Source organism: Lepus europaeus, chromosome 1 (assembly GCF_033115175.1).
Source record: "Lepus europaeus isolate LE1 chromosome 1, mLepTim1.pri, whole genome shotgun sequence".
NCBI lineage: Eukaryota > Metazoa > Chordata > Mammalia > Lagomorpha > Leporidae > Lepus > Lepus europaeus.
Genome location: NC_084827.1, coordinates 61,773,052 through 61,780,388, shown reverse-complemented (window position 1 = coordinate 61,780,388; position 7,337 = coordinate 61,773,052).

Below are 7,337 nucleotides of genomic sequence, written 5' to 3'. Positions count from 1 at the left end.
AGCAGCTTAAGTCTATGCCTGCAACATTGGCACCCGACATGTGCACCAGTTTGAGGCCTGGCTGCTCCACTTCCCACCCAGCTTCCAGCTACTGTGCCTGGGAAAGCAGTAAAAGGTGGCCCAAGTACTTGGGTCCTTGCACATACATGAGAGAGCTGGAGGAAGTTCCTGGCTCTTGGCTTCAGCATGGCCCAGCCCCTGTCATTGTGGCCATCTGGGGGGTGAACCAGTAGATGGAAGTGCTCTCTCTCTCTCTCTCTCCCTTTCTCTCTCTTTCTCTCTCCTCCACCTCCTCCTCCTCCTCTCTATAACTCTTTCAAATAAATAAATCTTTAAAAATAAATAAAAGATTAAAAAAGCATTAAGCTGAGAGAAAATAATTTCCATGACTACTTTTTCAGTTCTCTCAAAGGTGACACATAGTCAGTGCACATATGATAAGTTAATTCATTACATTTAATGAATGCCTTAGGATATTAATGTTTGGGCTGGGCATGGTGGTTAGGCCACAGCTTAGGATGCTCATCCTCTATTGGACGGCCTGGGTTTGAGTCCTGCCTCTTTTTCTGATCCAGCTTCCTGCTAATGTGCACCCTGGGAGGCAGCAGATAGTGGCTCAAGTGTTTGTGTCCCTGCCACCCACATGGGAGACCAGAAGGAGTTCCTGGATTCCAGCTTCCGTCTGGCCCAGCCCAGGTTGTTGCAGGCATCTGGGGAGTGAACCAGTGGATGAAAGATCTGTCTCTGTCTCTCTGTCCCTCTCTCTCCAACTGTTGCTACCTTTCGAAAAAAATGTTTTAAGTCTTATTTTCCCAATGTTTATTTTGTATATATTTCCAAACACTTGATTGTTTTCTCCCTCCACATATGAAGATTTAAGGACTCTATGCAATTCTAACCCCCAAATTCCTCCTCCGCTACTAAGAGATCTGGGAATCTGACCCCCAAAGAGGTGACACACCAATCAGTGAGTTTTACTTGTGGCGGGTCAGGTGGGCTTCCTAGTTTAAATCTATGCTATGTCCATTATCTTCACATTGCACGGCATGAGGCTGTCAAGATCCAGACAGACATCCAGACAACTCTGCTGCTACAACTGACTGTCCCTGCTATTACAGTTCTTACGTATACCCAAGACATACACTCTACTCCTAATGGATCCAAATCCAAGGTTACACAGTAAGACACAAATGGCAATTACACCAGAACACAGAATCGTCCCATTGGTCTGTCTGGTTCCACCAACCTTACTGAGAAATCGTGAGTGGTTCTCCTTACCGAGACAGTTCAGTAAACTGTGGATGGTGTGCATGATCCGCAAGCACTCTGAACAGAGAAGTTCAGATGTCAGGGAGAAGTGCAACTACTAAGGAAATCCCAACATCCCCTTCCCAGGACTGGGGAGAGCCAAGCATAGTGCTCTCTCACTCGCTCGCTTACTCTCTGCCTTGATCATGCATCCCTGGTTTGTTTTAGGGCCTACGGCAACTGACTGGAACTGCTATTGTCTTTGTTTTTGAGGAAGGTGTTCTTCAGTTGTCTACCGTACAAGGATGACGCTGATGCACTTAACATTTTAAAACCTGAATTCTAATTTTCAAGAGGGTGCAGTGGCTAAGAAGACAGGTACGTCCAGAACTAAACAGCAAGCAGCACGTAGCTAACGTTGTGATCACTGAACACTCTAAGCACATAACTCCTTTCCATCTTTTTTTTTTAAACTTATTTGAAAGAGTTACACAGAGAGAAGAGGCAGAGAGAGAGGCCCTCCATCCAATGGTTCACTCCCGAAATGGCCACAATGGCAGGGCCTGGGCCAGGCTGAAGCCAGGAGCCAGGAACTCCATCCATGTCTCTCACATAGGTGCAGAGGCCCAAGCACTTGACTCATCTGCTGCTGCTTTCCTGGATGCATCAGTAGAGAGCTGGATCAGGAGCCCAACACCCAAGACTCCAACCTAACTGTGATATGGGATGCAGGCATTGCAAGTGGCAGCTTAACCCACTGTGCCACAGTGTGGGCCCCAGAATTCTAAATTCCTGTTAATGGGAGACAGTTGACAAGGGGTCAGTAGGATGGGGGAAAAACTACAATAATCTAAAGAGAATCAGGAGTAGGAAGTGGGAAGCTGCAATTTAAATCGGGTGAGCTGGATAGGTAACATTAAGAGGAAAGAGACAAAAGAGTTGACAGAAGAAGGCACAAGTAGATCTAGGAAAATGAGGTCACAGGCCTAAGACTTGGCCAAAGCAAAGATGATGCCACAGAGTTGAGCAAGATGAGCAATGAAAGATGAGGCCTGAGAGCTAGAGGGCCCATAGAGTGGAGTGTCTCGGTTTTATTTTTGTTGTTGTTGTTGTTGTTGTTGTTGTTTTTCTGATGAAAATCTTGCTTTTACTCTAAAAAGAACAGAGGTTACTGAGAGTGATGTGATCCAGTTTTTATTTTCTTTTTTTTTATTAAACTTTTATTTAATGAATATAAATTTCCAAAGTATAGCTTATGGGTTACAGTGGCTTCCCCCCTCCCATAGCTTCCCTCCCACCCGCAACCCTCCCCTTTCCCGCTCCCTTTCCCCTTCCATTCATGTAAAGATTCATTTTCAATTCTCTTTGTATACAGAAGATCAGTTTAGTATATATTAGGAAAAGATTTCAACATTTTGCCCATATAGCAACATCAAGTGAAAAAACTACCATTGGATTACTAATTATAGCATTAAATAGCAATGTACAGCACATTAAAGACAGAGATCCTACATAATTTTTTTTTCAAATTAATTAATTTTCTATGCCATTTCCATTTTAACACCAGGTTGTTTTTTTTTTCATTTCCAATTCTCTTTATATACAGAAGATCACTTCAGTATATAATTAGAAAAGACCTCATCAGTCTGTGCCCACACAGAAACACAAAGTATAAAAATACTGTTTCAGTACCAGTCATAGCATCACTTGGCTTTAGATGACACATTAGGGACAGATCCCACATGGGGTGTAAGTACACAGTGACTCCTGTTGCTGACTTAACAATTTGACACTCCTGTTCATGGTGTCAGTAATCTCCCTAGGCTCTAGTCATGAGTTGCCAGGGCTATAGAAGCCTTTAGAGTTCGCTGACTTTGATCTTATTCCGATAGGGTCATAGTCAAAGTGGAGGTTCTCTCCTCCCTTCGGAGAAGGGTACCTCCTTCTTTGATGGCCCCGTTCTTTCCACTGGGATCTCACTCACAGAGATCATTCATTTAGGTCTTTTTTTTTCCATGATATCTTGGCTTTCCATGCCTGCTATACTCTCATGGGCTCTTCCGCCAGATCCGAATGCCTTGAGGGCTGATTCTGAGGCCAGAGTGTTGTTTAGGACATCTGCCATTCTATGAGTCTGCTGTGTATCCCACTTCCCATGTTGGATCTTTCTCTCCCTTTTTGATTCTATCAGTTAGTATTAGCAGATACTTGTCTTGTTTGTGTGATCTCTTTGACTCTTAGACCTATCAGAGCTATCAATTGTGAGCTGAAATTGATCACTTGGACTAGTGCGATGGCATTGGTACATGCCATCTTGATGGAATTGTGTTGGAATCCCCTGGCACATTTCTAACTCCACCATTTGCGGCCAGTCCGATTGAGCATGTTCCAAATTGTTCATCTCCTCCCTCTCTTTTTCCACTCAGATTTAACGGGGATCACTTTTCAGTTAAAATTTAAACACCTAAGAATAATTGTGTGTTAATTACTGAGTTCAACCAATAGTACTAGAACCACAACAACAACAACAAATACTAAAAAGGATAAAGTATTACATTGTACATCTAAAGTCAGGACAGGAGCTGATCAGTTCATTGTTGCTTATAGTGTCCGTTTCACTTAACAGGTTTCCCCTTTGGCGCTCAGTTGTCACCGATCAGGGAAAACAAATGATATTTTTCTCTTTGGGACTGGCTTAATTCACTCAGCATGATGTTTTCCAGATTGCTCCATCTTGTTGCAAATGACTGGGTTTCGTTGTTTCTTACTGCTGTATAGTATTCTATGGAGTACATGTCCCATAATTTCTTTATCCAGTCTACTGTTGATGGGCATTTGGGTTGGTTCCAGGTCTTAGCTATTGTGAATTGAGCTTCAATAAACATTAATGTGCAGATGGCTTTTTTATTTGCCAAATTAATTTCCTTTGGGTAAATTCCAAGGAGTGGGATGGCTGGGTTGTATGGTAGGGTTATGTTCAGGTTTCTGAGGAATCTCCAGACAGACTTCCATAGTGGCTTAACCAGTTTGCATTCCCACCAACAGTGGGTTAGTGTCCCTTTTTCCCCACATCCTCTCCAGCATCTGTTGTTGGTAGATTTCTGAATGTGAGCCATTCTCACCGGGGTGAGATGGAACCTCATTGTGGTTTTGATTTGCATTTCTCTGATTGCTAGTGATCTTGAACATTTTTTCATGTGTGTGTTGGCCATTTGGATTTCCTCTTTCGAAAAATGTCTATTGAGGTCCTTGGCCCATCTCTTAAGTGGGTTGTTTGTTCTGTTGTTGTGGATTTTCTTGATTTCTTTGTAGATTCTGGTTATCAACCCTTTATCTGTAGTATAGTTTGCGAATATTTTTTCCCATTCTGTTGGTTGCCTCTTCACTTTCCTGACTGTTTCTTTTGAAGTACAGAAACTTCTCAATTTGATGCAATCCCAAATGTTAATTTTGGTTTTGACTGCCTGTGCTGTGGAGTATTTTCCAGGAAGTCTTTGCCTGTGCCTATATCTTGCAGGGTTTCTCCAATGCTCTCTAATAATTTGATGGTTTCGGGTCGTAGATTTAAGTCTTTAATCCATGTTGAGTGAATTTTTGTGTAAGGTGATAGGTATGGGTCTTGCTTCAAGCTTCTGCACGTGGAAATCCAATTTTCCCATCACCATTTATTGAATAGACTGTCCTTATTCCAGGGGTTAGATTTGGATCTTTGGTCAAATATAAGTTGGCTGTCGATGTTTGGATTGATTTCTGGTGTTTCTATTCTGTTCCATTGGTCTATCCATCTGTTTCTGTACCAGTACCATGCTGTTTTGATTACAACTGCCCTGTAGTATGTCCTAAAATCAGGTATTGTGATGCCTCTGGCTTTGTTTTTGTTGTACAGGATTGCTTTGGCTATTCGAGGTCTTCTGTGTCTCCATATGAATTTCAGCAAAATTTTTTCCAGATCTGAGAAGAAGGTCTTCGGTATCTAGATTGGTATTGCATTGAATGTATAAATTGCTTTTGGGAGAATAGACATTTTGATGATATTGATTCTTCCAATCCATGAGCATGGAAGATTTCTCCATTTTTTGGTATCCTCTTCTATTTCTTTCTGTAATGTTTTGTAGTTTTCATCGTAGAGATCTTTAACGTCTTTGGTTAAGTTTATTCCAAGGTATTTGATTGTTTTTGTAGCTATTGTGAATGGGATTGATTTTAGAAGTTCTTCCTCAGCCGTGGCATTGCCTGTGTATACAAAGGCTGTTGATTTTTGTGCATTGATTTTATATCCTGCTACTTTGCCAAACTCTTTGATGAGTTCCAGCAGTCTCTTAGTAGAGTTCTTTGGGTCCCCTAAATAAAGAATCATATCATCTGCAAAGAGGGATAGTTTGAGTTCGTCCTTCCCGATTTGTATCCCTTTAATTTCTTTTTCTTGCCTAATAGCTCTGGCCAGAACTTCCAGAACTATATTGAATAGCAGTGGTGAGAGAGGGCATCCCTGTCTGGTACCAGATTTCAGTGGAAATGCTTCCAACTTTTCCCCATTCAATAGGATGTTGGCCGTGGGTTTTTCATATATTGCTTTGATTGTATTAAGGAATGTTCCTTCCATACCCAGTTTGCTTAGAGTTTTCATCATGAAAGGGTGTTGTATTTTATCAAATGCTTTCTCTGCGTCTATTGAGAGAATCATATGGTTTTTCTTCTGCAGTCTGTTAATGTAGTGTATTACGTTGATTGTTTTGCGAATGTTGAACCATCCCTGCATACCGGGGATGAATCCCACTTGGTCTGGGTGGATGATCTTTCTGATGTGTTGTTGCATTCTATTGGCCAGAATTTTATTGAGGATTTTTGCATCTATGTTCATCAGGGATATTGGTCTGTAATTCTCTTTCAATGTTGCGTCTCTTTCTGGCTTAGGAATTAAGGTGATGGTGGCTTCATAGAAATAATTTGGGAGGATTCCCTCTTTTTCGATTGCTCTGAATAGTTTGAGAAGAATTGGAGTTAGTTCTTCTCTAAATATCTGGTAGAACTCAGCAGTGAATCCATCTGGTCCTGGGCTTTTCTTTGTTGGGAGGGCCTTTATTACTGTTTCAATTTCTGTGTCAGTTATGGTCTGTTTAGGTTTTCTATGTCTTCCTGGCTCAATTTAGGGAGGTTGTATGTGTCCAAGAATCTGTCCATTTCTGATAGATTTCCCTGTTTGCTGGCATACAAGTCCTTGTAGTAATTTCTGATGATTCTTTTTATTTCTGTGGCGTCTGTTGTTATGTTTCCCATTTCATCTCTGATCCTATTGATTTGGGTCTTTTCTCTTCTTTTTTTAGTTAGTTGGGCCAATGGGGTGTCAATTTTGTTTATTTTTTCAAAAAACCAGCTCCTCGTTTGGCTGATTTTTTGTAATGTTTTTTTGGATTCAATCCTCTTGATTTCTTCTTTGATTTTAATTATTTCTCTTCTCCTACTGGGTTTGGGTTTGGTTTGCTGCAGATTTTCTAGATCCTTGAGATGACTTGAAAGCTCATCTATTTGGTGCCTTTCCAATTTCTTGATGTAGGCACCTATTGATATAAACTTTCCTCTTAACACTGCTTTTGTTGTATCCCATAGGTTTTGGTATGTTGTGCTGTTATCCTCATTTACTTCCAGAAAATTTTTGATTTCTCTTTTAATTTCTTCTATGACCCATTGTTCATTCAGGAGCATGTTGTTCAATCTCCATGTGTTTGCACGTGCTCTAGGGATTCCTGAGTTGCCAATTTCCAATTTCATTCCTTTGTGGTCTGAGAAGCTGCATGGTATGATTCTAATTATTTTGAATTTGCTGAGACTTGCTTTATGGCCTAGTATGTGGTCAATCCTAGAGAGGGTTCCATGTACTGCTGAGAAGAATGTAAAGTCCTTAGATGTAGGATGAAATGTTCTGTAGATATCTGTTAGATCCATTTGGGCTATAGTGTCATTTAAATCTACTGTCTCCTTGTTGATCTTCTGTCCTGTTGATCTGTCTATCTCTGAGAGTGGAGTATTGAAGTCCCCCAGTACTATTGTATTGGGGTCTAAGTCTCCCTTTAAGTCCCTTAACAAGTCTT